This window comes from Heteronotia binoei, chromosome 3 (assembly GCF_032191835.1).
Source record: "Heteronotia binoei isolate CCM8104 ecotype False Entrance Well chromosome 3, APGP_CSIRO_Hbin_v1, whole genome shotgun sequence".
Taxonomy (NCBI): Eukaryota; Metazoa; Chordata; class Lepidosauria; order Squamata; family Gekkonidae; genus Heteronotia; species Heteronotia binoei.
This window is the reverse complement of record NC_083225.1, coordinates 160467976-160477799: the sequence shown is the minus strand read 5'-3', so window position 1 is coordinate 160477799 and position 9824 is coordinate 160467976.

The following is a 9824-nucleotide window of genomic DNA, read 5'->3' as shown; positions in this document are numbered from 1 at the left end:
CTTAAGCACACTTCATCAGACGAGGAATCCAGGATACAAAATTATTGGTGCTCAGTTCCTTGACTCTCTTCCTTATATAGATTCTCAGGAACACTATGGCAATCCTTTCATGAAAGTGAAATTTACCTATCTTATCTCTAAATTTGTAAGGATAAAGTTGTAGATGATGAGAAAGAACTCAGCCTGAGACCCTGGAGAGTCACTGCCAGTCTGAGTAGGCAATACTAACTTTGATGGGCCAATGGCCTGATTCAGTATTGTTGAAAGTACCTGGTGTGATGTCCCTGTGTATCAGACCTCCAGAAGCAAGTGACCACAGAGTAGGCAGGGCAGGCACGCACACACTAAACTCCTTCCTGTGTTCTCTCTATTGTCACAGTCTCCCTTTGAGATGCAGATGAGCACTCCTAGGGAAAAGCAACTTCCTTCCTGCTTGCTCACTCTCTTCCTTCTTCCACTCACACAAGCTGGGGCTGCAGGATGCTCCTCTTTGTATCCATCCCCATCTGCCAGATAGATAGCTTAGGATCTGTTTCTTTCTCTTAAACTGCGCTATCAGACATGTATTTATGTAATAGTTATTGTTTAGTTGCAACTAGAAACCGTGGCTCTGTGTAACTTTGCAACCACATGGTCTGTTCACACTCAATACAAGCAGCTGCCGCGTTAAAGCTCTGTGCACTCTGGTAACTAAAGAAGGATCTGGACCTACCAGAACTATCCTTCTATCCTTTCTAGCAAGTATTAGACAGTTTCATGTCTTTGTAGCAAAGAGATAAAATGAAATGTGATGGTCATGTGGAAATGAAAAGCAATGACTACAAATCATTAGGGTTTGTAGAATCTTTCGGGATCAAGTGCCGTGTTCTACTGGAGAAAGTTTTCCTTCCAGACGTTTCGTTCTCAGCTGCGGAGAACATCCTCAGTGGCGTTGCAACCGGAGCAGGCGCTCAGACCTTCTTGGCTGCTGTGCATTGAGTGGAGCCAGGGCTGCTGGAGAGCTGCTATTTCTAGGCTGGAGGGGGTGTGATGAAAGGGCAATTGGTTTGTGGATGTGCCCATTGTTTGGTGGGGCTTCCTGGAAGGGTAGTGATAAGAAAACTGGCTGTTGAATGTGACCATTGTTCTGTGTTAATTGCTGGGAGGGTTGGAAGGGGTTTGAAGATAAGGAAGATGGTTGTGGATGTGCCCCACCAAACAATGGGCACATCCACAAACCAATTGCCCTTTCATCACACCCCCTCCAGCCTAGAAATAGCAGTTCTCCAGCAGCCCTGGCTCCACTCAATGCACAGCAGCCAAGAAGGTCTGAGCGCCTGCTCCGGCTGCAACGCCACTGAGGATGTTCTCCGCAGCTGAGAACGAAACATCTGGAAGGAAAACTTTCTCCAGTAGAACACGGCACTTGATCCCGAAAGATTCTACAAACCCTAATGATCTTACCAGCCGTGAAAACCTGAAATCTTTGATAATGACTACAAACTTCTGTTGTGTGAGCAGATTGGTTGGATTTTGGTTTTTTGCCCTTTTGTGCCTTGCCTTCCTTACTGAGAACCCAACAAAAACATATATATGGGCAGGCCTCATTTTGGGTAGGAGCTCACAGGTACCTCTAAATTTTATTGTGCTCTTTCTTTCTCCCCACCCCCACCAAAATACTTGCTTTTGGGCTCCATTGTTCCAACCCCCTGTGAGAATTTTGCTGAACTCTAAAGATTTGACAAACTTTCTAATATTCTCCGCCCTCCACAAAAATGGGGAAATGACCAAAACAAATGAAGCAGACAGATGGAAATCATCATGCCACTGTGGCCACATAGGAAAAAGTAATTTTTAAAGTCTGATGGAAGGGAGTAAGGTTTTATGACGACAGTTCCAATTCAAGAAGTATTTTAAGGTAGATGCTGAGCTGATAGAATTTAGTTCACCTTCCGATAATGCCAGGGGTGAGTGGCATATGCAAATTAGTTGTGCTAATGAGCTCTGGCACCTCTTTATCTACAAAATGACCCCTGTGTATGGGGAACACCAACATGACTTGCGGTCAAATATGCAGTCAGGGAACTATTGCTTCCAAGTGTGCTGGGACCCTGTTTGGCTTGGGAGTAGGGTTGCCAGGTTTCTCTGAGCTCCCAATGGGGGATTTTGGAGAGGCGGTCTGGGGCGGGGCAGGAACAGCCCATACATGATGATGTTATGCAAAAGTGATGTCATCACATGGGGGAGCGGGGGCACATGTGTTTGTGCTTGTAGGTGTGTGCCACCCCCTGTTCCCCCAAAGCATTTAAAAGAGGAAAAAGCGGAAGAAGAAGGGGAGCAGTGCTTTTGTACAATCCAAGCTGCAAGTGCAAATGCGTGCACATGCCCCTTCTTCCCCAAAGCATTTAAAGGTATCTTTTAAATGCTTTTGGAAAGAAGGGTGGGTGTTTTGCAGGTGTGTGTCATCCCTCACTTCTTCCCCAAACCATTTAAAAGATGCCTTCAATTGTTTGGGGAAGAAGGGGTGCACGTGCAATTTCGCAGCTTGGATTGCAGGCGCCTGCTGCCCCCCCCTTCTTCCCCAAAGCATTTAAAGAAGGAAGAAATAGGGACTGGCTGCCGGTGGTCAGGTTTGGAGGTGGGGCTTTCCCTCACTGGCCAGCTGGCCACTGGTAGGGTGGAGCTCCCAAAACTGGGGGAACCCTGCCTAAACCTAAGGGATGGTAACCCTACTCTGGAACTTTCCACACCACTTTCATGAGCAGAAATGGCTGTGTGGGGCAGTTTGCCCTGCTGAGGGGCTGCACATGTACTGACTGCAGCAGGTGGAACCCCACAGCAGGGCAAACAGGACCCCATGAAGCTCTTTCAGCTCTGGAAAAGCATGGGAGGGAAGGCTGAATCCGGGCTACTTCCTCATGAGTCTGCTGGGAGCCTGATTGCCTGAGGAAAGGAAAGGTCCACTGTGCAAGCACCAGTCATTTCCAACATTGCTTTCACAACGTTTTCATGGCAGACTTTTTACGGGGTTGTTTGCCATTGCCTTCCCCAGTCATCTACACTTCCCCCCCAGCAAGCTGGGTACTCATTTTACCGACCTCAGAAGGATGGAAGGCTGAGTCAACCTTGAGATGGCTACCTTCTGCCAGGGATTGAACGCAGGTTGGGAGCAGAGCTTAGGACTGCAGTGCTGCAGCTTTAACACTCTGCACCATGGGGCTCTTAAGTGATTGCTTGAACACTGATCTTAATGTCTCAGCTAGTGTGAGGACTGAGAAATCATGGAGGTGACCCAAAAACCTGGCTCCTGAGCTAGGGCTGCTGTCAGGGTTTGTTATGTATTGCATCCAAGTCTTCGGGTATAACACAGCGAACGCTACAGAGGCGACCAGGGGAAACCCACTGGTCCCCGGATGTAGCTCGCTAATACGCTCCGCCTATCAAGATCTGTGGCGGGAAGTTTAATGGGCTAGGATTGGACCTGGCCAGATGGAGGGTTGTTCCGGGGCATGTATATATTTGGGACCCGGACCACGTTTCGCCCTCTTGTGATGTACCAGCTAATAAAGTATGTTGCCTTCAACACGTCTCGTCACTGAGTACATTACAGGGTTACACTAGATAACTATGCACAGGATTACACCTATAGTATCTTAAATATTGGTGGAAAATTTAAAGTTTCCATGATTTTACTTTCTAAACACAACAGATAAATTGCAAGCTTGTCAAAAATTAAAATAAAGATTGAGGTAAGAGAATTCTGAAGCTAGACTGTGATGCCTGCTTTAAATTGCTCATCTCTGGATGAGCAATACTCATTTCCAAGAGAATTGAATCACTGGTTTCCTATAGCTGTGATAAACTCTTGGGAATAAATTATGTGAACATATGAACATATGAAGCTGCCTTATACTGAACCAGACCCTTGGTCCATCAAAGTCAGTATTGTCTTCTCAGACTGGCAGCGGCTCTCCAGGGTCTCAAGCTGAGGTTTTTCACACCTATTTGCCTGGACCCTTTTTTGGAGATGCCGGGGATTGAACCTGGGACCTTCTGCTTCCCAAGCAGATGCTCTACCACTGAGCCACCGTCCCTCCCCGTGCCTAATTATTACAGTATAAATAACAGAACTGCAACAATATGCCATTATGCAACACAAAATATTATCACTATACGCATAGTTTTATTTATATCCCATTTTTCTCCTTGATCAGGGACTCAAAGAGGCTTTTCACATAGTTCCCCCTTCCATTTAATCCCCACAATGCCAACCCTGTTATGGGTATGTTAGGCTGAGAGACAGACTGTCAGGCTTCCAGGGTCAGGCAAGGGATTCAAAGCTGGTCATCCCAGGTCCTAGTCCTGTACTCAATCTACTACACCACACCAGCCCACGAATTATACACTCTGCAGTAATTTTTAAAATCATCGCAATCATTATTATAGATGCTTATGGAAAGATCTGCTATTTTAGTATCAAATTTTAAAGTGCTCCAAAATTATAATGTAATAATAGACAGATCATACCCTTTCTGTGACTATCCCTTTTTATATCACTACTGGACAGCACTTAGCAATGCATGGAGTGTTTCTCTGTGTGCTGAAAAATAAAGACTATTAAAATTTAACTGGGTGGTCTAACGGAATATATCACTATTCCTTTCTACAACCAATTGCTTCAGATAAAATAAATGGGAAAAATGTATGTACTCTTCCTATCTCAACAAGTCTTAAAGAAACCTAGCAGCTCTCCTTAAGGTTGCCAGGTCTGACTCAGGAAACATCTGGGGACTTTGGGGGTGGAGCCAAGAGCAAGGTTGTGACAAGCACGACTGAACTCCAAAAAGAGTTCCGGCCATCATATTTAAAGGGACTGCGTTCTTTTTAAATGCCTTTCTTCCATTGGAAATAATGGATGGGGGTACCTTCTTTTACAGCTCATAGGTCAGGGCTTATGCTGATATTAGCAATATAGAATAAAGCACATGAAAGTATGGAATGCCCATAATAACAATATTTAATTTAGCAAGACTTTAGAGAAACTACTGGAAGATGGTATAATTATGGCAGAAGAGTTGGTGGAACGTAAGAAGTACAATTCTTCCATTAGGAATCTAGCAACATAAAACTATAGAGGAAAAAAGATACAGTCAAATCTCTCATGTAGATGGTTTTTATGTACTGCTTGATGATGTTTACTTACTGTTCAGTAACTGTTGTGACAACAGGCACCACTACTGCAATGAAACAGTTATTTAAAAGTATTATCTTTGGTATCTGATGAGTATAAAATTTTATCTAGATGTGGCAGTGAATACTGATTATCACAACGCCCCACCAGTATGTCTACATCTTCCTTTTCTCATATGCAAACTATCCTTTGACAAAAATTAGGTTACCACATTTTTTTACATTGTGGTATTTTTTTAAAGTGTTAAATTAGCCAAAACAAAAACAGTGACCATATGTTTTCAAGGATGTGAGCAGAGAAATAAGAATAAACAAATGTGCAGTCTTGCATATCCTAACAGCAGTTTGCCTCAGTGTGCTCTTTTAAAGCAATGGGGTATCTAGCCTCAGTTTTTATAAAATAACATTTAGAAAAGACCCCAAAAACCCTTCTAGTAGACCACAAAGAATCAACAGAAGATTAATAGCTATCTCTTTATTTGTCAAACTGCTCAGCTTTTACTAACAAAGGTAGAAATAATATTACATGGTTTTGTTTGGCTTTTCAGTATGGGAAAGAACAAGATAAGTGACCCATGAATGCTGACGTTCAGAAAAGTAACATTTAAACTCCAGTATTTTATGAGGCAATCTGCAGCCCTACCGTATTACTCTCCACATTAAATTCAGTAGTGTCTCCTCTTCAAACACCAAACTATTGCTACACGTTTGTTGGGGAGGAGGGGATTCCAGCAGCCATAGGAAGTGGTATTGAGGGCCATAGCCAATGCCTCCTCCTTTCCTGCTTCTTTCATAGCCCCACTTCAAAACAGTTTGTGTGGCACAAATGCAACACAGGAGCTGTTTTGTGGTTGGCATAAACTCAGATTCCTTGTAAATAATAAAGGAACGACTGTCTGATATGATTTTATTTATTTATTTGGATTTCTATCTCACCGTCCCCAAAAGTAGGCTCAGGGCAGGTAACAACAACGTTAAAATATTAAAAACAGTTAAATGTCTTAAAACAGCTATACAATTTAAATCAACTAAAAAATTGTGAAAGATAAATAACAATCATACATATACCCTTAAACTGGGCAGATAGAACGGAGTCAATCAGGATTACATAATATCAGTACTTCATATGGGCAGATGGATGGGCAGTGTTAGGCAATGTTGGCAGGGAAGCCAGATGGTTGAATGTTCTACAGTCACAATACAACGTTAATAGAGAAGTAAATAGTAAAAGTCTGTAATGTGTTTTAATTAAAAATGAAAAGTAACAGTGTTTTCCATAAAAGTCACCCCTCCATTTATCACCTTCATACAGGCCTCAGATTCAGTGGGAGCTCACAGGAGCACAGCTCCTGAATCTTTCTAAGAGTTCCACCTCCTCCTTCCCACCTTGTCCATTGAATAGTAGGTGCAGCTGCATAACAATCCCTGGATGAGCTCCACCACCTATTTTTCTAGAAAACAACCCCTGCCTTTATACATTGTCACTTCTGCCCATTCTTTTGTAAATTCCACCAATTTTTCACTGTCTTCGAAAGAATTTGTAACTGTTTGCCTCATAATTCTCACTGCTGGATTCCACTTGAATGACTGGGTTACCAACTGCTTGGAGAAAAAGAAATGTCCTGTACCTTTAATAGAGGTTTAATGGGATAACCCCCTATGAACCATGAACAGCTTCAGTTTCTCATTCACTCACATTAAGCATCTATTAAAGGGAGTACATCCCCCCACCAACTGATGGCAGCCCTAATGAATGATGCACTAGATTCTAGAATATCATCTTCACCCATAGGAGAAAGCTACAGAACCTCTATCCTCAGTGTTGCCTAAATAAATCCAGATGCTATAGAAAAGCATAGAATTGCTATATTTTTTGTTTTTTCCCTAGTATTCATACTCCCTTTGAACTTGTGTATATCAAATTTCAGCCTTCTGTCTGACATATTCTAACAATTTAATATCCCAACCAAAGGGTAAATTGGTGAGTAAAATCTAAGCCTTTTATATCTATGATGCCTCTAAGATGTTATTAATATATGATAATGATTTGTTATTGGAGCCATGATCAAGAAAGAAATAGCAGAATAGAACAATCACATATCTAATTCTGAACCTGCTCCCAGAGAGCAGATTAAAAAAAAAACCCCACAATATGAGTCCTAGTACAAAAAGAGTAACAAAGGAGGGAGGGGCAACCCCAAAACAGAGAATACCAGAAAATGATGCAAGGTCAAGGATAGCATTCTGGAGTTGACAAGCAATCTTGGCACAAAGAGAAAGCATCCCAGAGCAAGGAGCAAAAGAGGCAATAATGGGCGAATGTAATGAAAGTAGATAGAGGCAGAAAAAGGGAGAGCAAGCAGGGATTGAGGTAGTGAAACTGGGGACTAGCTGGATCTAATTTAGTGAAAGTGAATAACTAGAGTAACTAGATTCAATTCATAAACTAGATTCAATTCATAAATTTACTAGTTCAGAATACTTCCTAATATATATAAGTTTTCTTCCTTATACACAACAGAATTGTATATATACATTTTAGACTCTGGAATCATTACTGTTGTAGTTGTTTTTAAAGCCTTTGATGCATTTACAATTAACTTATATGGAATCCTTTGAGAAACCACAAATAAAAACCAGAAATATTACTAGCAAACACATTCCTTATGTTGCTACATTTTAAATTACTTTGACCAGTTTTCACTGATACATCAAATGTTATTTGTTAGCAGAAATCCACAGTCAACATTAATGTAATTTTACATAAAGATTAATAAAAATGATTAATAAAAAAGTGAAGGCAAAACAAAGTGTGATGTATTCTTTGCACCTCATAAAGAACATGAATGCACAGATAGTTTTGAAAAATATTTAAAACAACCAGACATTCTGAGTAAGGAGGGAAATATTTTAATGTTTTAGCCTTTCATATTTAGCACAGTGTGATTCTGTCTCAGTTAAGAAAGAAATGTGTTGGTAGTCTTCAGGTTATGAAGAGGGAATGCCTATCTCACAATTACTATGTAATTCTCTGAAGGTGATAAGGACTGAAAGCCAGTGTTGGCTGCAGGTCTGAATTACAGGACAGAGAAAAATGGGAAACTGGAAGAAGGCCCATTGCTGGTGTATATTTTAAGTATTCTATTTAGAATTACACCAGATTTGAAGCCTTTTCAGAGCACTGTGGTGCTAGTGGTTCTCAACAATGCTGCCAGGCACAATGAATTCAGATTCTGTGAATCAAAATGCTTCACATCATGGACCATGTTAATAATTGCAAATTTCCCCAGGGTATTTTTATGGTTGCATCAACAGTGAACAGAATGTTTCTACACTGATGGTTTATCCATTATGACAGTTCTTATAATCAAGAAGCTGAAAAGTAATTATTGCCTTAGTAAATTATCCTAATTTTTAAACTGGGTTTAGCTGTCTGAATGTAAATCGCTAAATTAAATGGAGTTGAGACTGAAATAGATAACTACATTTTAATTTAACAATACTTAGCATTTATATAGTAGTTGTAGTGTTTACAGCACTTCATATACATTACCACAGTTATTTTTATAACAGTCATACAGCAGACCATTATTAGCTTCATACTGCAGAACAGGATGAATGCCTTGGCACAGTCACCTAATAAGTTTGAAGCTGAGATGAGTTTTGAATTAGTGACTTGTGAATCAGAGTTTAATCTCACAGCAATTATACTACATTTAAGATGATTTTTAAAAAGTACTGATCATGGTAATAGAAACCAAAGAGTCTTTTTAAAAAGAATCTGACCTTACAGTGAAACACATAACTTTGGCAGTAACAGGGAAATATTGGCATTATTATAGTAGCATTTCATGAGAGATAAGTAGAGAATGTTTGTCCTAATATTTTGCTTTATGCATAATGCTGCTTTCCGGGTACATATTATCATTCAACTATTAAGAGCTTAATACTATATATTAGTCATCTAGAACTGACCCTGTTTAAAAAGCTCTGAAACTGGATACTGCATAGATACTGCATCAGGGAAGGAACCATAGTTCAGACACAGAGTGCATGAGGTTTACATGCAGACGAGTCCTAGTTCAATCTGTAGCATATGTTGGTAAAAGAACTCAGAAAGTCCTTGCCTAAAACCTTTCACAGCAGATAATAGTGGGCTACACGGACGAATAGTCAGACTCTGTAAGGAAGGAAAATGCTGCTGTAAGGAATGTGCTACTCATATCTTCAGTTTATAGCGCAGAGGTGCCAAAAATGCAGTTAGGGGGCCGAATCAGTCCCCCGAGCAACTGGCCCCCTTCTCCCTATATCTTGCTTCCTTCTGCATAACAGCTTGCTTTGCAAGGCTTGCTCAATTGCACAGGAGCTACAGAGCAAAGCTTCTATATTCTCCATTGGCTGAGGCAATGGGTATTAAGGGGGGAAAGGATAGCTTACTTTGCCAGGCTCTCTCAATTGCACAGCAGAGCTACTGAGTCAAGCCTTTCTTCCTTCTATTGGCCGAGGCTCCTCTCCATCCTAGTCCCCTGGGGAAGGAAAGAAAGAGCCAGAGCTTCCTTTGCGCAGTTCTCTGGATCCCATGGGAGAAATACAAACAAAGCATTTTAAGACGAATGAGTGCTAACATTTTAAGCATGTTTTAAATTTTAAAATAT